Source organism: Ovis aries, chromosome 14, assembly GCF_016772045.2.
Source record: "Ovis aries strain OAR_USU_Benz2616 breed Rambouillet chromosome 14, ARS-UI_Ramb_v3.0, whole genome shotgun sequence".
NCBI classification, from domain to species: domain Eukaryota; kingdom Metazoa; phylum Chordata; class Mammalia; order Artiodactyla; family Bovidae; genus Ovis; species Ovis aries.
In genome coordinates this window covers 8,782,912-8,807,986 of record NC_056067.1, presented here as the reverse complement: position 1 = coordinate 8,807,986, position 25,075 = coordinate 8,782,912, and the positions used below count along the sequence as shown (strand labels likewise).

At 44.8% G+C, this 25,075-nt stretch overlaps 1 protein-coding gene across 3 annotated transcripts in view; it reads right to left on the bottom strand.

Annotated features, from left to right (window-relative positions):
• CDH13 (cadherin 13) overlaps nt 1-25,075 on the bottom strand; it is a 1,037,580-nt gene that overhangs the window by 883,861 nt on the left and 128,644 nt on the right. The window lies entirely within an intron of this gene.

Here is a 25,075-nt window from a genome sequence, read left to right as displayed (position 1 = left end):
AAATTGCTTTTCTGCCAGTGCTGGAGGTAAGGGGGAGTTTACATGCTCTGTGATGGAGGAATTCAGGCAGAAGAATCAACCTCGAAGGAAGTGAAGTAGGAAAAATTGGTTTAAATTATTCTACAACTTCAGAGATAAAAATATCATAACAGCTTGAAATGAAAACTATAGCTTTTGAAATATTAAAGCTGAAGAGGTATTATATTCATAGGGTGTTTGGCTAAGGTATGACAACATAACTATTCATTTCAGTCCAAGAGAAATTAAGCCTCTGTTTGAGAAAACGGGTCTGGGTTCGGTATCATCAAATATTTTTCTAAATTAATAGAGTGTGCTGGGTGCTACACGGGTCAGATGTGAAACTTCCAAACAATTATTTCATGTTCTGTATCAGCCCACCCGTGTCTCTGAAGGGAAATATTTGAAATTATTCTTTACCCCACCCCTAGATTTCTGTCTCCAGGGAGAAAAAAAATAACCTCTTTGATGTTTAAGTGATTTCAGCCTGATCAATGGTGTTCTCAAGAACAATGAAGAGGATTATTTCAGGGAACTGGTGAGCTGCTTGGAGGGTCTAGACCCTGGTTCCCTCCCCAGATTCTCCCCATAAAGGTTGCCCTCACTAAAGAAGCTTTTGAAGACAGTTTTATCTGGGCTATTTCAACTCAGGGAAGGCCTGGTGTCTCCTGATAGACTAACACTCAGCACTACCCCAGGCTGTCCCTATTTTTTTTTTTTTAAGCTTTAAGAGGAACCACTCTGAGAGGCCCATCTTCTGCTTAAATGGGTGCCCTGCAACGCTGCCATCTCTAAGCCTTCTAATCTCTTTCCCTCTGAGGCCATTCACTGAATTACGAAAGGGTTTGGGGAGCAGCCCTGTTGATTCTAAGCATCCTCAGCGGCACAGAAATCTACATAAGAGACAAGAGGAAGGAGGCTATGGAGAATAACATGAGTGATGCCAGACTCGGCTCTGTTACTATATTGAGCATAAAAATACTTTTCAGGTTTTTGACTTTTAAATGATGCGGCCCAGTAGGGGTTCACTGAACACAGGGCAGACTGACATGGAAATAAGAATAATCATTCAGGAGAATGGTCTTTGAAACCTGAGGTACCAAATTCAATTGGATAATGAAACACTGGGAACTCCACAGGGTACTTTTTCACCTCTATAGAGAACGTTCAATTAAATGCTTTTTCATTTGGACAGGAGGGGTGGGGCTTCTTTTTTCCCCCTCTTTTCCACAGACTGTGTCTTCTTGGCTTCTGGCCCCAGTTTTCTCCCTGCTTCTTATTGCCTGTTTTGCTCCCATTGTGAGCCACAATGCCCACACACCCTGCCTTCTCACAGGTTGATGGAAATCCCCCACATTGCCCTTGGAAATGCTCATTACCAAGGACAGACACAATGGCTTCCCCGGGTGACGCATTGGCAATGCTTCCAGAGGCTTCTGGTGCCTCCATTTCATGGGCCACTTGCTTAGCTGCTGCTGAAATGCCTTAGTGCTATGAAGGCTGCATTTAACTTAGCCATCTGTGAATAACTCCATCAGGGGCAGCTTCAGATCCAAAGTCAAGACGGCTTCCTGGCCAGAACTGCACCCTGTCCCACACCGGCAAACAAGAGTGACTTCCTGACATAAATGCCCACTGCTGTCATTCCTCCCTGAGGAGCCCTTGGGAGCCCTTGGGAGCGTGCCCTGCATTAAATGTGGACTTGCTTACAAATCAGTTAGCACTTGGTGCTTTATAGTCTGGAATGATGTCACACGGCCCGTGTTTAGTCAGGCATTGGGTGATGATTTCAAAATTAATGGTTATTGGACTAGTAGAGGTATACATTTCCTTCCTTGGGTATGAAAAGATAGGAGGAACCCAAGAAACAAATAAAGGGCTCCTTAGAATGGGGTCACGCAACCAATTCAATTCAACTCACCCTGACTGAAGGTCTGCAAGTAACGCCCTGGGTGCCTGGTACTCAGTACAGTGGAGTAAAAGACAGTGTTTGTCTCAGTGGTATCACAGCCTAGTGAAGAGTTAGGGCTCTTAATCCTGGAGTCAAGGACTTGAGAGAATTTATGAATGGTCCGTAGGGAGTGCAGAAACCTCCAGACTTGCTTGTAAACGGAATTTGGACAAATGAGCGTATTCACACACGTACCCACTTTTCTGGGTAGTAGACCTACAACTTTATTGGACTCTGAAAATATAATTTAGTAGTCTAGTATCTTTTTACTTTGTATTTCCCAAGCATGTGAGGAGAGGTGTTGAATAAATGAATGATGGTTGGATGAGTAAGGGATGGTTTCCATGTTGCAAAGGGCACACAGGCTAGCCTGCCCATCAGGGTCCTGTGGCTCCAGGAAGGAAGGTGGTGGAATCGTCTGTCATCCCAGGTTGTGAGTATAAGAAGTCAAGGGACTGAGGAAAGCTTGGAGCTGAATGGCTCGTGTAAAGAAAACTAAAACTGAGAAAAAGGTCGAAACAAGACCTCAGAGCAAGGAGGTCCTTCAAGCTAGAACAGGTGCTGAGTGTCAAAGGGAAACAAAGATCAAGAGCAGGAGGCCAAACCACATGAGGAGGAGGGCGGTAGAGGAAGATGGCAGACACTGAAGGCTTAGGCAGTGGTCTGAAGGAGATTTTAAGAAACTGGGCTGGAATCAGGCAGCCTTGAGTTCAAATCCTGCCCCTGCGTCTTGTTAGCTTCTCTCTGCTTACTTTCCCCGGCTGCAAACTGGACCTAGAGCACCGCCTTCTCCAGGGGTTATTGTGAGGGATGAATGAGAGAACTCTCACAAAGCACACGATCACTGTTCAGAATAGGGCTCTGATTGGATTCTTGGGAAGGGCTGGATCCCCTTTAAGGGGCTACAATTACAGTGGACACTTGCTACCATGGTTTGGTGCCACTTAAGTGGTCCAAAAACCTATTCACTTTCATTTCTCTGTCTCCTCTCTATTCTCACTCCCGCTATGTGGCTCTTGCAAGGTACTGCCTATTATCAAACTAGATTGACTCTTTCCTTGTATTAATCAAAGCCTCCTCAGGGGAAATTTCTCCTTTTCCCTTTGAGAAGATGATTACTTCCCTGGTGGGGAATTATTAGGTCATCCGATGAGGGGGAAGAGTGTTCTCAATTCTCCATTGACAGTTCTCCCCCTCCTCTGCTGCCATCCCCTCTGCAGCCCCCAAGCCTTGGAGATTCAGCCTCTAGCATGTGGGCTTGCAGCACGTTGGCAATCCCAAGCACATACCACCATCCTTGCGTTGTCCCCAGTTAACTCTCTTCACCGATTCACGTGAGGTCCTTACAGAATGAAGAACCAACTCCTCACATGGCATTCAAGGCCTTTCGTAGACTGGTCCATCTGAGCTTCCTGATCTCTTGCTTCTCACCACAGCTCTCCAAACCCTGACGCTTCAGAACTAACCAACCATCAGTCATTTCCTGAAATGGCCACAACTCATGTCTAAGACACCTCTTGACATTGACCACTTACCAAAATAAATTATCTGCACCCTCTTCTCTCTCCCTCCCCCCACCTTTAGTTATGGAGCCCTTGTTACTTTTTGCTTTTTGTTAATGTATGGTTCTTTGATTAGTTTTCTCTGCTCCCATTCATGGAGAAGGCACCCACACATTATTTTTTCCTCTATCCTTCTAGTACCTGTTTCAGTATCTTGTTTAAAAGGTAATCAATATGTAATTGATGAATCAGTTAAGATGAGTCTAGGCCCCATATTTGGTTAACGGAGTGAAAGTGACAGTCTCTCAGTCCTGTCTGACTCTTTTCAACCCCCTGGATTATACAGTCCATGGAATTCTCCAGGCCAGAATACTGGAGTGGGTAGCTGTTCCCTTCTCTAGGAGATCTTTCCAACCCAGGGATCGAACCCAGGTCTCCCACATTGCAGGCAGATTCTTTACCAGCTGAGCTATCAGAGTATTTCCTAAATCAGTGGTTGTCAAAGTGCGGTCTGAGGATCCCCAGGGGTCCATAAAAATACTTTCAGTTGTGATATAAGGTGGGAACTGTTGTTATAACAGTTCTAAGATATTATTTGCTGTTTTTACACTTATCCTCTCACAAATGTACAGTTTATGAAAAGTTCAGATACCACATTAGGGTTTCAGATTTCACATTAGAAACAGCCTTTAAGGAAACTAGTTCTTCTTGAGCATCAAAGAAGACATTCAGTTCTCTAAAATGACAATTAAAATACTCCTACCTTTTTCAACTAAATCTGGGTGAGGAAGGATTTTCTTTACTTTCTTCAACCAAAACAACGTATTACAACAAACTGAACTGAAACAGATATGAGAACATAGCTGACTCCTACCAAGGCATTCAATAAAGAGACTTGCAAAAATGCAAAACAATGCTGCTCTCTTTAATACTTTATTGCTCTGTTTTGTTTGGGTTTATATACTTTTTTTCACACAAACAAAATATGTTATCTATACTAGCATGGGGTGGGCTTGTCATTATTTTAAAATAAATTAGTACATAAAACTTTCTCAGTTTTAATTTCAAATATGGTTAGTATCAATAGATAAAGTCCTCATAAACAAAAGGTTTATAGTCAGTCTTTTTATGAGCATAACAGGGTCTTGAGAGGAAAGTGTTTAAGAACTGCTCTCCTAAACTTTGTTCTATAATATACCAGATCTCTATAAGGAGTTCCGGTGTATTTTGTGGGAAGAAAAAAGAGGAGACAGTTCTTAATGATATGGGAAAGGCCTATTAAATAGTTTAATATATTTCTTTTTTCCATGACCTCTTAAATGTTTTATTTTGCAAATGTTCTTTGCAAACATCTGAGGACACTGTACTGGTTTTCTACAGCTGTGTAACGGATTATCACAGACTTAGCTGCTTAAACACACACATTCATTATCTTGTAGCTTCCAGGCTCAAGAGTCTGGTCACACCTCAGAGGGGTTCTCTGCTTCAAGGTCTCACCAGGGTGCCATCCAGTTGTCAGCTGGGGCTACAAGCCTATCAGATGCTCACCTAGGGAGCAACTCACTTTCAGACACCCCCACCACCACCACCACCACTCAGGGTGCAGGCAGAATTTATCTCCGCAGGTGGTAGAACCAAGTCTCTGTGTTCTTGCTGGCCGCTGGCTGGGAGCTGTTCTTGGCACCTGGAGGCTGCCCACAGGACCTTTCCCTCTTCGCAGGCTCTCTCCCAACATGGCAGTTTACTCCTTTAAAGCCAACGTGGAGGGTCTCCCCAGTCTGCTAAATGTTATTATGGAAATGACACCTGATCTTCTTTAATTATTCTGTTGGCTAGAAGCAAGTCACAGCTCCTTCCCTACACTCAAAAAATGGAGGCCTTTGCTGGCTGGGAACATTAGGGACAGAGGTGGTGGGGGCCACCCTGTCTGCCACAAAGAACAGTCTGTGCTTTGCCCTCACTGACTTGACCAAACAATCCTTTTGTGAGCCTATTGACATGTCAAGAAGTCCTGTTTGAGAAATGCTCATCTAAAGTATTCAGTATAATTAGACATGCTGTATTCCCCCAAAGTGTATTCTAAGGTGTGTATGTGTGCGTGTGAAATATAATTTCAAACTCCACTGGTCAGTAAGTCAGCACCCATCCAGGACTTCTGAAATGATTTGATGAAGAAGCAACCCTTCACGGTGCAGTGAGCAGTAGCTAAAGAAGGAATAGTTCCCTTAAGCAGAAGTAGATGCGGTTCTGAGGCACTGGTTGCCGAGACTGGGAAACTCCTATCTGTTGCCTCATCACCCTGAGTCCTGCCAGGAGCATGCCCACCGTGCTTGTCCACAGAGAGGAACACACTCTGGGCGGACTGGTCAGACGTGCAGCCTGATGGGGACCTGAGGTATGGAGGCTCTCAGAATCTGATGACTGGCCTGGAGAGGGCCTAAGACTTAGAATGGGAAGAATTAGCCTGGTAGACTTTGCTCAACAAAACTCGATTTTTCTAAAAAAAATTTTATTTGACACTCTCTTGATTAAAACAAAGAGTGGACAGCTATGGTAGATCAGGGTGGGTGTCCTGACCACTGGAACTTCTGGTTGCCCCCATCTTTGTGCCACCCAGAATATCCTTTGGAACAATTTCTCTTGCTTAGCTTCCTCATTATAAATTTAAAAAATAAACAAAACACTGAGCACTTGGGAGGTGAAGTGTCCTGTCAAAGCTACCCTCACCAAGCCTAGACCATCCATTCTCAGGATGCCTCCTTGATACATTGCAGAGCAATCCTTAAAGCTGAGTTCTATCTCCTCACAAGGCGCAACACCCTCTCCATCCTCCAGCTTCATCCCAAGAAGACCATCCCTCATGAGTTCACAGTTAGGGTCATTAACTCCCACTTCAAGGAATCAGACTGAATGAGCTCTTTCTGTAATTAACCAGAGGGGCACTTACATTTTGTGACCTCTCTAATTCCTGTGAACAACCCAACCACACAGAAGCTGAAGGACCAACACTTGCCTCCTAACACCACCCGCCTCCAGACACCCTGAGGGTGGCGTGGGGTGAAATCCCCAAGACACAAGGGAGCTGGCTGAATGTGGAGCTCAGCCTGAATCCAACCTGAGCTCCTTAGCTCTTTGGAGGTTAAGAGAAAAGACGGAAGCCACAAAAGAAACCTCCTTTATAACCCAGTGAAGTGAAGTGAAGTGAAGTTACTCAGTCGTGCCCAACTCTTTGCGACCCCATAGACAGTAGCCTGCACCAAGCTCCTCCATCCATGGGATTTTCTAGGCAAGAGTACTGGAGTGGGTTGCCGTTTCCTTCTCCAGAGGCAATTCCAAAAAGGAAACATACAATTGACAGCCTGGAGGGGGATTTGACCTGGAAGCTCACCTCTGTCTGTGCCCTAGCCCGGCCCAAATCCTCATCAGTATCCTCCAGGAAAGCTGTTCCAAAGGCTTAATGAGCCACAAGGCATTAAGAACCGTGTACGTGAGTAATGCCACCGATTCTTACTTCTTTAATTGGATGCAAATAGCATCACCTGGGCTCCACATCCCAGGAGCCATCCTGCTCTTTGTCACGTGGCCCTCTAATGTACCCCGTTCTGAAGAGCCTGGCAGGAGAGGAAGACATTAACTGTGAGATCTGCTGGCTTCTGCCAAATTCGCAAACGCTGGCAGCTAAGCCTATAGATAGAATGAGGGGTAATTTCATGCAAATTCTCTGTGCTATTCCCTGAGCTCCAAGATTAGAGATGTCAGAAAATGTAAGTGCTCCTCTGGTTAATAACACAAAGAACTAATTCAGTCTGATTCCCTAAGCTGGGAGTTAAAGAGAGTGATTGTGAACTTGAGGAGGAAGGTTCTTAGAGGGATGCTCAAGAGGGCCAGGTGCGTGCAGAGGCTGAGGTACCTGGTGAGGGAAACAGAGTCCTCCTTACGAGGGTCACTCGGACTCACACTGGGAGGGCTTGGCTATCTCTCAGGTACCCACTGGAAGTGTGGGCAGATGTAAAGGGCAGCAATGCGCTTGCCCTGCTGCTTGGAGAGGACTGGTTCAGGCCAGCCAAGGCTGCAGGGTTTGGGAACAAAGTCTGGAAGACGTGTGCAGAGGACACACCTCTCTCCTCTCCCATTTCGAAAAGAGACACTTGGATCCTAGATGCAGCTTCCTAATCTCCTGAACACGCGTTTCTCCCTTTTTACATGCCAGGTTGTATTTGGTCTGGTATAGTTTCCAGGGAGCACTGACTTATTATTCAAACAGGGTACTTCTTGGAGAAGATTTTACATCTCATGAATTGTATGTAGCAGTGGAACACTTCAGGGAATAAGATTACCCCATTCTCCTATTTATTGTGATCTAGGTTAAACACTGGGATTACAGGTCAGGTTTTGGATTTTCAGATTTAAATTTTCAGGTTATCCTGAAGCATCAGTAATGGCTTTTGAGATTAACACACACACACCTCCTCCCTCCAGTGGCCTCCATATAGTCACTGGAATAGACTTTGACTCCTAACTGTTCTAAGAAAAAGATAAGAAATTGTTATCAATTGAGGATCCATTGGCAGCTTTATCACATTTCTAGAATACACTGTAACACTGGGGACAGACAATCTCAAGCCAGATGGTGTATGTTATTAGAATCAAGGGCATGATGAACTAGTCATCTTCTTGGAGCCTGACTCAGGATTTGGCCCTGCTTCCCCTACTGGCTATGAAACCCTGTAGAAACCTCTTAACCTCTCTGGGCTACAGATCTCTCTAACCAATTTAGGTAATAATTTCTACTTCTAAGGTTATTATTGAGGATTGAGTGAGGTGATCCACATGCCTAACATATAGTAACTGCTCAACAAGTAGCACCTAAATCGGGAAAAGAGTACGTCAAGGCTGTATATTGTCATCCTGCTTATTTAACTTATATGCAGAGTACATCATGTGAAATGCAAGGCTGGAAGAAGCACAAGCTGGAATCAAGATTGCTGGGAGAAACATCAGTAACCTCAGATAGACAGATGACACCACCCTTATGGCAGAAAGTGAAGAACTAAAGAGCTTCTTGATGAAACTGAAAGAGGAGAGTGAAAAAGTTGGCTTCAAACTCAGCATTCAGAAAACTAAGATCATGGCATCCCGTCCCATCACTTCATGGCAAATAGATGGGGAAACAGTGGAAACAATGACAGACTTTATTTTTTTGGGCTCCAAAATCACTGCAGATGGTGACCGCAGCCATGAAATTAAGACGCTTGCTCCTTGGAAGAAAAGTTATGACCAACCTAGACAGCATATTAAAAAGCAGAGACATTACTTTGCCAACAAAGGTCCATCTGGTCAAAGCTATGGTTTTTCCAGTAGTCATGTATAGATGTGAGAGCTGGACTATGAAAAAAGCTGAGCACTGAAGAACTGATGTTTCTGAACTATGGTGTTGGAGAAGACACTTGAGAGTCCCTTGGACTGCAAGGGACCATTCAAACCTAAAGGAAATCAGTCCTGAATACTGATTGGAAGGACTGATGTTGAAGCTGAAAGTATTGGAGTTTCAGTATTGGCCACTTGATGCTAAGAACTGACTCATTAGAAAAGACCCTGATGCTGGGAAAGATTGAAGGCAGGAGGAGAAGGGGATGACAGAGGATGAGATGATTGGATGGCATCACCAATTCGATGGACATGAGTTTGAGCAAGCTCACAGAAGCCTGGCATGCTGCAGTCCATGGGGTCGCAAAGAGTTGGACACGACTGAATGACTGAACTGAAGTGAAAACATTTTTGGTTGGTTCACAGGATAAAGCTCACAGCACAGATATATATATATGATTAAAGTCTTTGCACACAGTCAGTATATTTTTTTCTAGCATCATCAGATATCAGCCCCATGTCATCACACCTTCGCAATGGCAATTTCCTTCAAATAATGTAATGAGTCAAACGGGACAGGCTTTCTGTTTACCTGCCCTGCCCGCCCCCCCTTCCCCCCCCCCCCCAGGATATATGCTCTGCTGTCCTTTTGAGTTTTGTTTTTCACAGTGTATATGTTGATACCAGTAAATTGGCCATGTCCACCTATACAAATGAGTAAGGCAAAGAAGTCATTTTAAAAGTTTGGGACTCTTTTTCCAGAAGAATTCTGGGTATAATTGCCCAAATATTTACCTGGCCCAGATATTTGCCTTGCCCAGATACTTACCTTGCCCTGCCTGAGACCAGCTCAATGGAGAACTATCTTTAGTAATAAGACCATGGGTTCATTTTGCCAAGTGAGATAAAGAAACTCTTTGCAAGTGAGTTGTATTTTATTTTATGGAGCACTCTCTTCTGAATAAGTGGACCCATGACTCACTCAAAATTTTGAATCTTCAAATGGTGCCTAGGACTATGGATGTACAAGCTTTGGAGGCCACGCACAAGTGAGGCATGTTTTACTGCCTAAGTATTCACCATACTTGTCCAGCTACCCTTGAAAATAACGGTTTTCTGATTTGAAGGAGCACAGATACATAGCAAGCTAGCCCTCTGGCACAGATGTTTCCAGAATGAGTTTACACATTTTCAATGCGAGAGTGTCAAATTTGTCCCACAGATTATCCTGAAATATCTAGGATTTTTTTTAGATAAACACACACACACACACACACACACACACAAATATTCTCCTTTCATTCCTCTTCATATAGTTGTGAGAATATGCCTTGATCCTGAACTGTTTTAAAAGAAGGAAAGAAGCCATTATCAATCAGGAATCCATGGGTGGCCTTACTGATTACCAAAATTTTAGAATAGAATGCAAGATTATAGACAGCTGAATCTTGAGCCAAGACAGTATATGTTATTAAAATCAAGAGCATGATTAATTAGTCATTTACTTGGAGTGATTTATCTTGTACCTCTCTCCACTGGTGTTGGAACTGCCTGCTGAGGACATCAGGTGTACCACTCTACCATGAATACTAATCAAAGTCCACAGAAGTGCAGAGTGAGGGGGAATTTGAGCTCCACCAAATATCCATTTTAAAGAGCTGACTTTTATTAAATAGGCCTGAAGTCAAGAAACTGGTAAAACTACAGAGAGAAAGGATAGACTGGTTATGTCTAAGCTGTCTCACTATCAAATGACCCAAGCGCCAACCCGAGCCTGCCTACCTGGGACCTCAGGGCTGCTTCCTGACTTGTTATAGACATGAGTCCCATCTCTTCTCCTTCCTACATACTTCTCTAACCCATCCCACTTCTCTTTGTCTCCCCTATCAGCCCCTTAAACCAAGTACCCCGTCGCTCTCCTGAAAGACTACAACAGCCTCCTTATTCTGGCTCCATTAAACAGAACACATTTTTAAAAACCATAATTAATCATACCAAAGGTTTTCTTAAACCAACAAGGAGCTCCCCGTTGCTCTTAAAAAGGAGCCCTTATTCTCTGACTCAGCCCATGAAGGCCTCTACAGTCTCATCCCCACCCATATCTCCTGCTTCATTCAAATTTATCTATGGCTTATTCAATGTGCATAAGCCCCCACTGCCTGTCTTGGAGGGGTCTAAAATGTTCTAACTTCTTTTCTGCCTCAGGGCTCTTCACTTGCTGTTCCTCTTCTGAAAACGCTCTTCCACATGCTCTAGCCTGGCTGTCTTTCTGTCTTCCTGTCTGCAGCGCAAAGGTCACTTCTTCTGAGAAATCTTCCTCTTTCCCCTTCACCCTAGAGATAGTTACCAGCTGTCATGCTTCCCTGTAGCTTTCCCATGTAGCCCTTATCAAAATTGTCATTTTTGACTTTTACAGTTAGTCATTAGCACTTTTTTCGTCCTTCCCTATATCCTCAGCTCCTATCACAATGCAGTGTTCACAGCAAGCCTACAGTAAGTGAGGGGATCAAACAACAATGATGAAAGCTGTGTGTGGAGGAGACCGCTAGCTATCCACCCTAATCAGTGCTCCTTTCCTTTCAGCTGGACTACATTTCCCAACCTCCCTTGCAGGTAGGTGGTCATGTGACCACGAGGGGCAGCTGTGTGCCATTTTGAGCTTCAGGTCATAAAAACCTCCCTATGAGCAGCTGTGACAGTCCCTCACTCTGGTGGACTGGGATGTTGATATATGGAAAATGGCTGAGCCGCCTATTGGCCTGGGTTCCTGAATGACCTCATGGAAGAGACTCTCAGACCTCAACTGCTGGCCCAGAACTGCTGCGTGAGTAGGAAATGAAGTCTGTGCTGTTAAACCACTGAACTTTCAAGGTCAATCCGATCCTGCACCATCTTTGCCCACCCTAATACATTAGGATACCAATACATAGGATTCTAGGTCTTGGAAATGAGTGAAAAATGGTTACCTTCCTCACATACACACTCACAGCTCCATGTGAACGTATATGTGGAGCCCGAGGAGAGAGAAGGAAAAAGCAAATTGAGTTTCTGACAAAGTATAATGTTATGAAAAAAAGTCAGTATTTAACAAAAATTTTCTATATCCATTTAACTCTTTCCCTCCATGGACTTAATCCTTAATAACTAAGAATACTCTGATTACTAGTGTTTCTTATAAGAGAGCTGCCATTGCCTCTTATGTTTCTCTCTATCCTTACTTGTTGCCCTAGTAATTGCACATAAAACCCTGGTATGGATGACCCCTTACAATCAGAAGGAGAGGCCATCTCAAAGAAGTAGAAAATTGAACAGTTTTCTCACTGAAATTAGAATATCACATAGCAACCAATTCTATTTAGCTCAGTGCAGATTTATTTTTGCCCCTAAGACAGGTCAGGGATAGAAGGAATCACTAGCCAGATTTTTCAAATGAATAAAAGTTCTCTAATGTCCTTGGGGTTTCTGTCGAGTAGTCTCAGGGCTGGACCCCCACCTCCTAGAGGTTGCCTCTCTGTGCCCTCAGAGCCCAATCTCTGTCTCAAGCTTTGTCAGATTCTGCCGAGCAAGTTAATCTAGCTGAGTTAATGACAATGCAGCCAGTTCCCCACCAGCACAAAGAGCCTAGTCAGTCAGCTGGTTGGAGTTTCCTGGCCAGGAAGCCCGCACCTCCCCGCCCAGCCTTCCTTTGGCTATGGAAACCTCTGTATGTATGACGAGCACCTGCTCATCCAGTGGTGAGGCCTTCGGCCCTGAAAGGGAGGAAGTGAGCTCTTTTCTGCTCTGGGTATGGACCTCGCATGCTCCTGGAAGCCTGTTTCTTCCCCAGGAAATGCCCCTTGGTGCCAGCCCTGCAATAACGGAATGGAACATTTTCTCACATTGAGCCACACCTGTTGTCAACAAGAATTTGCTTCCAGTCTATTTAAGCTCCATGGCAGGGAGGAGACTGTGAGAGTCTTGGGCATTTTTGGCAATGCTGGGCCCACAGCACCTGGGAAAGCTCCACAAAGCCCATGTTCTTGTTTGGGAAGTGGAGTTGCCCCTGGTAACAGCTGCTGTATTTCAACAGAGACCAGAGGCCTCTGGGAAAGTCATAAAGGCTTCGCCCAGGCCTCTTTGCAGAACTGAGTGCCAGGCAGTTGGATCTGAAAGGCAGTTTGTGCCTGTGAGGATTCCTGCAGGCTCACCAACAGCAGGAGCAAGGCAGAGAGAAGGCCGGCTGCCACCTGTGCTTTGTGATGGAGCTGATGTTGTTGTTATTGGCTTGGTTTTGGTCAAAGATGTCATCAGGCAAAGTCATATTCAGTGTCTATGTTGATTGAATATGAGTTTGCAATTCAGTCTGTAATCAAAGACGTATTTATCCACATATATAGTTCATTTGTTTATCTCTTCATTCCTCCATTAGTTTCTTCTTTTCTCCTTCCCTTCATTCAGAACCAGATGCCCATCCTGAATCCTAGTTCTTTTGTTTGGCTTTTTGAGGGCCTTTCTTCAGTTTCCTTCACCTGCCTGGTGCCTTAATAATACCCCAATACTTTCTGCTTCCTGGCAGGGTCCCTACCTGAATATGAGCGGTTCCACTGAACAGCAAACCAATATGCAGAGAGAACCTAGGGCCTGGACAGTCATCCACTGCTCAATTTCCTGTTGTCATTTTTCCCACCCAGTAGTAACTCCCATATTTACCATGTGTAACATTATGGTTTGCAAATGGACATCATTTTTGGATCATTCAAAGCAAGCCGGTCCTTCTTGGAGAATTCCCACAGCCACATGGCATAGTTCCCTATAGTAGAGCTCAGCATTCTACTATGTAATTTTTTGTTGATATGATAAGCTCCTTAAGGACAGAACTGTGACTTAAGTGTCTCTATTACCAAAGCCTAGAGGTTTGATAAATGTTTGCTAAATTATTTTTTAAGGATGGGTGGTTGGATGGATGGATAAGATTATCTTCATGGATGAGAGGGTAGTTGAGTGGGTAGATGCATGAAAGGATGAATGGATAAATGGATTTATAGTTAAACAGGTGGGTAAATGGGTTGGTGGGTGGATGGGATGGATGGACAAATGGATGGATAGATGACAGATTAATCGATGGGTGCATGGATAGGTGGGTGAATACAGGATGACCAGATGCTTGATGAGTGAGGGTGAGTGGGTAGCTAGATGAATAAATGAAGAATGACCTCAACCATCAGGGCATCAATATGTATATCAACAACATTGCTTACTTCCACTAAAATAATCTCCAACCATTAATCCCTTAAATAAACTCACAAACCCCAAACTGCCAGCAAGTGTAACAATAGGCAGGCCCTTTGGGGACTGTGTTCCCCAGCGTTGAAGAAATATGGGGAATACTCCAATTTTCCACCTATTGGCAAACTGGTAAAAAGCTTCCCTGTGGTAGCCCTTAACAGCACTGCCTGGCCATAGTCAAAACTGACCCATCACCTTTTAAAAAATAATTGCCTACATGTTAAAACTGGCCCTTTTATCGTTCAGAAATGATACCTGAAAAGAACTTAGAGGTGGGCTGCAGAAGATGCCTTTAAAACAAAAACCAACACTGGGGGAAGAAAGGGAGTCAAGCCCAGACCACCGCCTGCCCAGTCTATCCTCACAAAGTGGCCCCTTCAGACAGGCAGGACAGAGTTCTGACTCCCGACTCCCCCAAACATGACCTTGTTTCAAAGCCACAGGGCTCTCCTCACTCCAGTCCACAGTGAGTCAGAAAATAAGAGCATGTATAGTATTCAGCTCCTGCCAAACGCAGGATGAAACATAACCCTTGTTTTTGTGTGTTCGGTTATTACGTTTTTTATTACTACTACTGTGTTATAGATGTCTTTCCTTCCTCTAAGAAAACAATAGAACAATGAGCCAGTTTGAAAGAGAAAAGCTGTCAGCTTGGATAAAATTAGTCTGCTTTATTTTTTTATGAAAAAAAATAGGAAGGTAATCATGCCAATTGTAATTTTAGGAAGTTATTTCTAGAGTGAGTTTATTAAACTATGAATTTTCCCTTGAGCTAAACTAATGACCACTATTAGGTATGCTACTCTATTTTAAATGATCAAAATATTCAATGGAATAAGATGAAAATTATAGATAGTGATAATTACAAAATGTCAGCATCACCTGGAATCAATTTACTAATATGTCAGCTCGGGTGTGGAAGAGAAGAGTCAGTTTAAAATGAGCAGAAGGCACATTGCACAGGCTGCTGTCATTTATCCTTTGGGGACTGTCACGACTGAATATTTATATCCCTTGCTCCCCTGCAGTTGTTTCTAGCCTGCTGGCTACACCCTTATCAGACAGCACATGAAGGACTGGCAATGAGAGAGGGCTCCTCCACCTCCTTGAATCCCCAGGTCCTTCCTTGAATTTTTGCAGGGGAAGTGAAGACAGCACTTTCTAATAAACCAATTCTGTTGCAACCACTTGGGTCTGTAAACACGCCCATGGTTTTCCTCTTAAATGTATAGTACTAGCCTTCCCCTCCCCCAGGTGCTACAAATGAAAAGGGAGCAAGAGATTGTGTCATTAGATGTGCTGCAAAACTCGTTGTTTGATTTAAACCAAGTTTTCAGTTTGTTTATGTCAATCACCTATGCACCTGAAATCCTGGGCAAAAGGAATCTGCTCTTGGCACAAGACTGTGTCCCCGGAAGTGCACCTGTCTGGGAAAGGTGCCGCTGACATAATACACATGTACAGATGTACCTGGCTCTTTGGGGGACAGATCGATTCGCTGTCAAAGGTACGTGTTTGCGACCAGACATGACCCTCCTCCTTTCTCTTGTCTGCACTTAGCCTCCCCCCAGTATCCTCCTGCCACCATCTGCTACACACAAAAAACGTGAGACTAAGCACACACTCACACAGGCACCCCGGCTCACTTTCCCCAGTCTGAACAACTCCAGCTATCTGGTTCCAGTGGGAGAGGGTGGTACCCGGGGAAATTCCCAAAGTAGAGCTGATTGGTTACGGGGAAATTCTTAGGTGAGTTTAAATCCTCATTTCCCATTTTTTCTGGCTTCCTTCCTGCCTCCTACAGCCCTGCTCTTTGGAACCACTGACCACCCTTCTACATCCACTCCCAAGCCCTCTCTTCTGCACAACCTACTTTAAATTCCTTTTGCCTCGGGTAAGCAATCATTTCTCCAGAACCCTGGAGAATAAGCCCTGCTGTGCGAGCAGCCTGATTTCACAGGGACCCCTGAGCTCTGCACAGGAATTCCTGGAGCAGCCTCTCCTCTGTTCTGGGTGGATGGTTCTGGGAGGCAGCAAAGTGCAATGGTAGAGACATAGGTTCTTAAGATGGACTGCTTCCTACCAGCTGTGTGACACTGGGCAAGTGCTCAATTTCTCTGTCCCTCAGTTTCTTCATCTGTAAAATGGGGCAACTTACACTTTCCTCCTAGGGGTAAATGTTTCAAGTGCTTAGAATGCAACTTAGCACATGGCATCTTTACATATTTATTCCCTTAAAAAAGTAACTTCTAATAGGCTGATTACTCAAGCTTTATCCTCCTCCCTCCCCAATCTTTACACTTCAAGGCTTTCTTTCATTTCTGCTACAAAGCCCAGCACCTTTCCTCACTCTCTGGGATCTCAATATTTCCATCTGAGATTTATGAACATACCCAACAATCCTCAGGTGGATTCCTGATCATTCTCTTTTCTCAGACATACACTTTTATTTAAAACTATCCCAGGATTCACAATCTAGGATGTCAGTCCCTGAGACAGTTAATCTAACATTTTAAGTCCCCTATTGAAAGATAGGAAGGGAGGTGGTAGTCTTTGCCATGTCTTAAATTTGGGAATGATTAAATACCAGTTCCTATTGCCTATGTGCCCAAAGCATAAAGCTGTTATACTAGGGCTTTGGTTAGGGCTGAGGTCAAAACTACTAGTTCTAGGAAGAAAATGGAATAATAAATAAGCAAGGGGATGCCTCCCAGACAACCATAGGTGATAAATACTTCCTGGTGATCACATCTTAAAGAAAGGGGGCAGATTTTTGTTTTGTTTTGGTGGGACTCCAAAGGCCATTCCCAAAGAGGAGCTGCAGTGGGGTCTGAGGCAAAGTCTGCATCATGAGAAAGCAGAAAGTCTTCCACTCCAGGGAGACTGCTTTAAAGGCCAGCACGTACTATGTAGAAAGGACATGGCAGCTACATGGCAATGCTCCATCACTCAGAACTTAGCAGCTCTCCTGGCTTTAGCATCATGGATCAAAGCAGCTGGATAGAAAGTCATCAAAAGAGACTTAATATGTCTAGACCGGTAAAGCTTGATGGCTATCCTGGGCTTTGCAGAATGGGATGCTTTATGCTATGAAGAGTATGTAGGCAGGTACAAGGGTGTGCATGACTTCTCAAGACAAGCAAGTATATCTGGAAAGACAATTTCACTCAGTATAAGTAATTTGAAGCATTATTTTGCATTCAAGTAATCACAGATGGAATGATGCTAAAGCTGAAACTCCAGTACTTTGGCCACCTCATGCGAAGAGCTGACTCATTGGAAAAGACCCTGATGCTGGGAGGGATTGGGAGCAGGAGGAGAAGGGGACAACAGAGGATGAGATGGCTGGATGGCATCACGGACTCAATGGATGTGAGTCTGAGTGAATTCCAGGAGTTGGTGATGGACAGGGAGGCCTGGCGTGCTGCGATTCATGGGGTCGCAAAGAGTCGGACATGGCTGAGCAACTGAACTGAACTGAACTGAATCACAGATGGTGTGGTAGGCAATACCCAACTTTCAGAGATCCCTGCCATCCTGCATGCATGCTCTTGGCTAACCCCTCCTGTTAAGCATGGAATGGACTTAGTGACTTGCTTCTAATTAATAGAATATGGCAATGGGGGTGGGATACCTCCTCCGTGATTATGTTGCTGAAGACTATGATTTCTGTCTTGTTGGCCTTTTGGATCTTTGTTTCGTCTCACTTGTTCACTCTGGAAAAGCATGTTGCCATGTTGTGAGCTGTTCTACAGAGAAGTCTATATGGCAAGGAACCGAAGGCTTCCCCCAGCCAAGAGCCAAGAAGGAGGTAAGGTCCTAGCGGCCTCAAGGACAGGATCCTGCCACCAACCTCATAAGTAAGCTTGCAAGGGAACCCATGCCCAGTAGAACCTGGAGATGACTGCAGCCTTCATGTAGCCAGAGCACCAACCCAAGCACCAACCAGCTATGTGATGTTGGGCAACTTCTCTGTACCTCAGTTTCCTCATCTGATTTCTGGCATACAGAAGCTTTGAGATAATAAATTTTGCAATTTTAAGCCACTAAGTCTTAGAGTAATTTGTTACGTACCATTAGACAAGCCACATAGATATATTACGGACTGGAGTACAAAACTGTCGGGAAAGACAAGGCCTGTTGCATCCGCTTAATGTTTCAGCTCATCCCACACAGGGCTCCTCAAATTGCCCAACTCTAGGGGACACTGTTCACAAAGAACATACAGTGGAGTTACGGAACATAAAAGCCTGGGAACCATCTGGATACCACATCTCCGAAACCGTTACGTCTTTTTGATGGTCAGTTCTGCCACATTTGGACTGACCGCAGGTTTCACTAGGCTGATCTTCAGCTTCCTCATCTGTACAGTAGGTGTAAGAACCTTGGTTTCATCCGTTTTCTGAGAAAGGTAAGCTGGATGTCTGTGAAAAGCACAGTATCTGGCACATAGCAGAAACTGACTTTGAGCTCAGTAACTGAGTCTCGGGGTGTAACCAAAATCTGTGCAAAGTGCTAGGACATTTACTTCTGCACTACAGCAGGAAGTGGAAGCCCCTGCCTCTTCCCTGGCAGAGAAAGGGCAGAATGAAGTTTCCTCACCAGTTCTTTCCCAAGACAGTTCCCCCATGTCTCATTATACCTTTAATTACCGGGTGTTTACTCTGGTAAGAAAACCAACTTCACAGTCATCCCATCAAGGCACAATGAAACTAGAACACAGAGTATGGATTTAACCTCCTCATTCAGTTAAAACTGGTGCTTCCAAAACCAAATAGATTCTTATGTGAAAAGAAGGTCCCTGTCTGTGGGCTGTTTGTGTATTAGTAAATTTGCCACTATGTCCATCTGGTCCTTTTGTGCGTCCCATTTTCCTGAGACTCCCCATAAGCACAACCGCTTATTAAAAATAATCAAGGGCTCCCGTTCAGTGAGCACCAGCTCCATGCTAGGCTTTTCTGTACACAGGTTTTGATACTCTTGCAAAGGCACATGGCAGAAATACTACCCTTTCCTGTTCCTCTCTTCACACCTCCATCCACTCACAGAAAACAGCCAACAGTATATGTCTCAAATGGAATCTAGTCCAGGAACAAGCTAAAGGATATTTCCTTCAGCATGCATTCAAGCAAAGAAGGAATGCACTGATGCTGAGAGGGTCACAGTGTATCTGGCCCTGTGCTGGGAGCTTTCTTAGCGGGCCTCCGGGAGGCTGTGAGGTGTACGAGTTAAGGTCATTGGCTGAGAAGCCAAACCACCTGGTTTTTAATCCTAGCTCCAGTGTTCACCAATGTACTAGAGAACGTCAAGCATCTTACTTAACCTCTCTGTGGCTCAGTTTCTTCAGGTGATGCACCAGATTTTAAACACTTGGCTCATCTTACTGAAGAATCAATACATGTTAGTGATCCTACCCTTGACACAGCCTGTGAGAAGGGCATGAGTCCACTCCAGTTTGTAGATGAGGAGAGTGAAGGTAAGAGAAGGCAAAATACTTCCCAGGCTCATACAGATGGTAAGTGACAGCTGAAACTCAAGTTCACTCATGATTGAATCCAAAGTGGTGGCTACAGAAACCCCTGATTTACAAAGCACTGTTTATTCTCCTGCAGAGAATGATACTAGTGACCACAAAACGGCTGTTTCCTGTGTGCCAGGTACTGTTCTAAAAGCTTTACGTTCTCATATCTCATTCACTTGGTATCACAACTGTACATAGTAGCAGTAGGTCCAATTTCCACTCCCATTTCATGAAAAAGGAAACTGAGGCTTAACAGTTAAGCAATGTGCTCAAAATCACATGTGGGTGGTGAAGACTTCCCTCGCCCACCGCACCCTGCCCTGTTCTCCTTCCAGGCACGTGGGAGGGTTACGATTCCCAAGACCATTGGGCAGGGACCTTGAGGCGCTCTTGCACGTGGGCTGTTGGCAGAAGTGGCCTCTTTCCTTTCCAGGTCACAGCATTTTCGAGGAGACTTTCCCAATGCTCTTTGCCCAGCAGCAGCAATTGTAGGGGCACAGTTCGTCCTGGAGGGGCAATTAGAGAGGGCAGCCTCGCTCACGCAGCCCCCTCACAGGGGAGTGCTCCCTGACTTGGTTTCTCAAGAGAGAGAACTAAACCTGTGTTGTGAACAAATTCTGAGACCTGCGCTGGTCTGTGGTTAGAGCACAGCCTCACCAATCCTGGACAACACACGTGGCACGTGGCGCCTCCAGGGTTCAGACCCCAGAATACGAGAACAATAATGACTAACACAGCGCGGTGGTGAGAATTAAGTTGTAGATAAGGAAAAGCAGGGCACAAAACCAAGCATATGCTAAGCATTTATGCTTCTTGAATACAAGAATTCTTTCTTGCAGGTCAAGATTAAAACTTGAAGAATGCATGGTGGTAGCTGACAATACACAGCACTTACTCTGGGCCAGACATATTTCTAAGGGCTCCGCGCATACGCACCCGCTTCTCTCTCCCAATAACCTGTGAGAAAATACTGTTAAGCAGCTGCAATTTACAGATGGACAAGCCAACACATACAGAAAGTGAGGAACAGATCTCAAGTTGTACACGGTAAATGGGAGATCTGGGCCTCAAACCCAGGCGGTATGGCCCCAGACCTACATTCTTGACCTAGTGGTAGACAGATTTTTCTTTTTAAAGTAAGCTCCATCAATTAGATGTAAAGGAAAACAATATTCTTGGATGAATTAAGGAAATGAAAAAAATGTAACCAGCAAAATAAGAAAGGTTTTATGTTCAGTTTGCTTCAGTGAAGTTGCTTTATGTTTGTAAGTGAGCAGAAAGTGCAGAAGGACTGGAGAACAATGGCCCCTGAACGGCAGTTCTAGACTGTTATGGAATAAGGCCCAAGATAAAAAACCCCAAACAGAAAACTGTAATGAGCTAATATTCCAAGGAAATTTTCGGATGCCTCCACTATGTCCCAGAGACAAGTACCTCCACTGCTTCCCGCTACAAAACCGCTCGAGTCAAAGCAGGTCAAAGGATCCCTGGGGCACCAGAGCACGAGGCGCAGAGCTCGGCAGTGGGGAAGCTGAAGCGGCAACTTCCAAGAGCCTGCCGCGCTTCCTTGCTGCTGACCACCGCATCCATCCAGGGATGGGCAAACCAGAGGAAGGAGACGAGGGGCTTTCACAGAGTGGCAGAGAAAACCACCGAGAATAAGAGGGACATTTATCTTTGCTGCCACAAGAGAATTCAGACTAGGCTGACTGAAAATGTGTCTGCTGGCTCAGCCCATGCTCCAGGTTTTTCCCGCCTTTCTCAGCCTCTGCATCCTGCGTGATGGGCCCCAGCCTTGAGCTGATTCAGAGAGAGGAGGACAGTCTATCTGGAGCTCCATCACTTGAGGGGAGATGGGTACCATCCTTTCCACACCAAGACGCAAGCACTGCCTCTGGCTTTGGTGCTCCTCCGTATTTCCTTTTCCGACAACCAGACTGTGTAAGATCAGGGTATTAACACTGGGGCATCCTGATGACCCTTTTACCACCTTATACCCCCATCTCACTGGCTCATGGGTTGAATGAGATGGTGAAGAAGATGGTGACTTCTCCCTCCTAGGGCTCCCATGAAGAGTCACCACAGTGAAGCATTTAACTCAGTGTCTGGCACCATGAAACGCTCACTCATCCCGTTAGCTGTTATCTAGCTTCTTCCTAGGTTTGTCTGCTTGTCATTCCTCCTCCCTGGCCCTGTCCAGTTTCAGAGATGTGACTCTGCCCTGAAATCCAGCTGGTCACCCTCCTTCTCACCAGTTCCCTTCCTCTCAGGGCCCCCTGCCTTGCTGCTCGCGCGTGCGTGCGTGCATGTGACTGCAGGAGGGTTGGGGAGGAGGGGTGTGTGTGTGTGTGTGAGTGACTGCAGGAGGGCTGGGGAGGAGCTGGCTTATGATACATTTAGCACTTGCTATAGATTAGCAAGGCGGCAGATACTATCAGTGCTCCATCCACATCCCCTCAGACCTCTTTGCCACTTTACTGCACACCAGTCCCAGCGTGCATTCATTCCTAATAGCCAGCACCTGCAGTGGTCTGCCAGTAAATATTTAACAACCACCTCTGGGGATGGGAGAGCCCTAATTTGTAATGTAAGCCAATTTCCATGGTGTAACTACTCCCACCGTGGCTGATTTCAAGCTATCAATGTGAGGTTAACTAGCTTGCAAAGTTCCTAGCAATTTAACATCCAACACTCATGAACAGTTAGTTTCAAGCCAGTGCCTGCACACCATGGGCCTCTGTGTTTCTCTTTTACAAAGGCTGCATCCTGGCTGCCAGGATCTGTTTTGCCTGTAATCAGGGAGGACAGGAAGTGTCTGGGCATTGATGTTCCTGCTTGTCTCTCATCCTAGAAGCCCCCAGAACTGGTTGGACTGGTTGGTTCAGAGGTATAAATACTCAAGACCCCTTCCCCGTAATGGGCCAACATGGAAGTGCCACCCACAACTCTCCAGTTTCCCTGGGGGATTAGGCCAAATTTACCTCTCTAGGACTTGGCCTGACACCACACCCTTGCTCACCCTCCCCTTTCCCAGATTTACTTCCCCACCTCCCTAACAGTGCTGCCTGGGAATCTTTCTAACAGGTCACTTTCACACAACTTCTCATCCGCAGTCTGCTTCAGAGGAACTAAACAGACAGTTTCAAGAACATGCCTTCTAAAGCTCTGCGTTCAAGTCCTGATTCTGTTACAAACTGTATGACTAAAAAGTTACTTAAACTCTATGAGTTTATATTTCTTCATCTATAAAAGGGGCCCAATAAGTCCCTGCCTTATTAGATAATGGTGCTGGAGAAGACTCTTGAGAGTCCCAGGGACTACAAGGAGATCAAACCAGTCAAGTCTAAAGGAAATTAACCCTGAATATTCATCGGAAGGACTGGTGCCAAAGATGAAGTTCTAACACTATGGCCACTTGATGTGAAGAGCCAGTCCACTGGGAAAGCCCCTGATGCTGGGAAAGACTGAAGGCAAGAGAAGGGGGAGGCAGAGGATGCAATGGTTGGATAGCATCACCGGCTCAATGGACATGAATCTGCGCAAACTCTGGGAAACAGTGGAGGCGAGAGGAGCCTGGCGCACTGCAGTCCACGGGGTCACAAAGAGTCGGACATGACTGAACAACAACAAAGTCCCTACTACTAGGGTTATTGGGAGAATGAAAAAAGATAAGTCATCTAGGAGGATTAGCATAGAGTCTGGCTCATGATCTGTCTTCCATAATTGCTGCTGTTGTTCCTATTGTTATTAAAGACAGCGTCTGTCCTGCCCTCCAGGTCAGAGCTTCACTTGGAATCGTGGATGACTGAGTCCTCCCAGCTAGGAGGACTGTGTGATGTCCTGCTGAGCCTTCACCACCCTTTGGAATCAGAGTTTAAGCTCTTCGGCTGTCCTTTCTTGAAATGGACCTCCCCTTATCTCTCCTTCTGCAGAGGGAATGAGTCTTCTGGAAAAGCTCTGGTCCCAGTTGACCAGCTCTGTGACCTTAGAATCCAAGCATGGCTTGTTTCTGAGTTCCATCCTTCCTCCAAAACCAGGGCAGTCAGACAGGGCTCCATGGAGGGTAACAAGTAACAAGGATCCCTCAAAGGGATGGGACCAGCATTTTGTTCATTATCCAGTAAAGATTCTTGTGCCACGGTCTCTACCTTCTTCTCATGGGGGAAAATAACATTTATTGCCTAGAAGTGGTGAAACAAGCACCCATGAAGTGCTGGTGGTAAAACAGATTAATAACAGAGCTTCACCAGAGCCATCAGGCAACATCTACCCACAACCTTAAAAGCACACATCCCACTCAATTCAATGGCACCTATTTTAGAGATCCTAAGTAAAGCTTCCTAAACTTGAAAGAGCTTTAAGCACAAATATAACCAGTTTAGCCTAGTGCTTTGTATATAGTTGGTACATAATGCATTTTGATTAACTAATGAAACTGTCATTTAATATTCTAAAAAATTAGAGAGCACCTTCATCTCAGTGTTAAACACAAAGGAGTAGCTAAAGGAGTTAAACACAAAGGAGTAGTTATGAGGCTTTTGTGCGTGTGTATGTGTGTGTGTGTGCTAGAACCATTTTCATATAATTATACGTATCTGCCAAACCAGGAAGAAAGGTTTATGCATATACAACTTTTCCAGTTAACATCTGCAAGCATAAACAACGATGATCTCAGTTTATAAATTCATCAGGGTCAGAGCAATTGACCAAGGTCTCTTTACTGCTAGGCTTACCAACAGTAAATTACATGATGAATTACTGTCCTTTCATTTCTCTTCTCTTACTCTCCTTGTCCAGAGACATTTTCTTGTAAAGTTTCAGTGCAGCTCACCTCCAGCCAAAGGTAATCTTTTTAGATAAGTACTCAGTTGCTCTGAATTTACTTATAATTATAACCTATTTAATCACAGAAGAAACTCTGCAGAGGTGGAGTTCAAGGCTGCATACAATAACAGGAGATCACAGTTTTGAAGTCTAGCACAGACTAAAATCCACAGATGTAACATTTCTACAAGACACACACTGACTGTCTCTTAAACTACATACTGACTCTTTATGAACACTATTTTTTAAATAAAGTAATGCAGCTACTTTATTATCAGTCGCACAATTCACACAGCCCTGAAAAGCTTTTCAGTGCCAACTACCAGTTGGTCATGAAATGTGAATGAGCTTGAGACACTGTCCATTCTTAAGATTCAACCATGGATTAGCTAAAACATTGGAACACCTCTGCTTAACAAGGCTATGTCCTTCCCTCCTTCCCCTCACAATTGAGCTCTGCTTGTTTATTTTTGGTGGTATTTGGTTGCACATGGCTAGACTGCTTCCAATCACCCTGTGAATCAGGAAAACCAATGATCTAAAACTATGACAGAATCTTAAGCATTAAGTAGGCTGATTTGTCTATTTCAGGTAGCTGGTTGGTAGGCCCTCAGTAAGGCCTTTCAT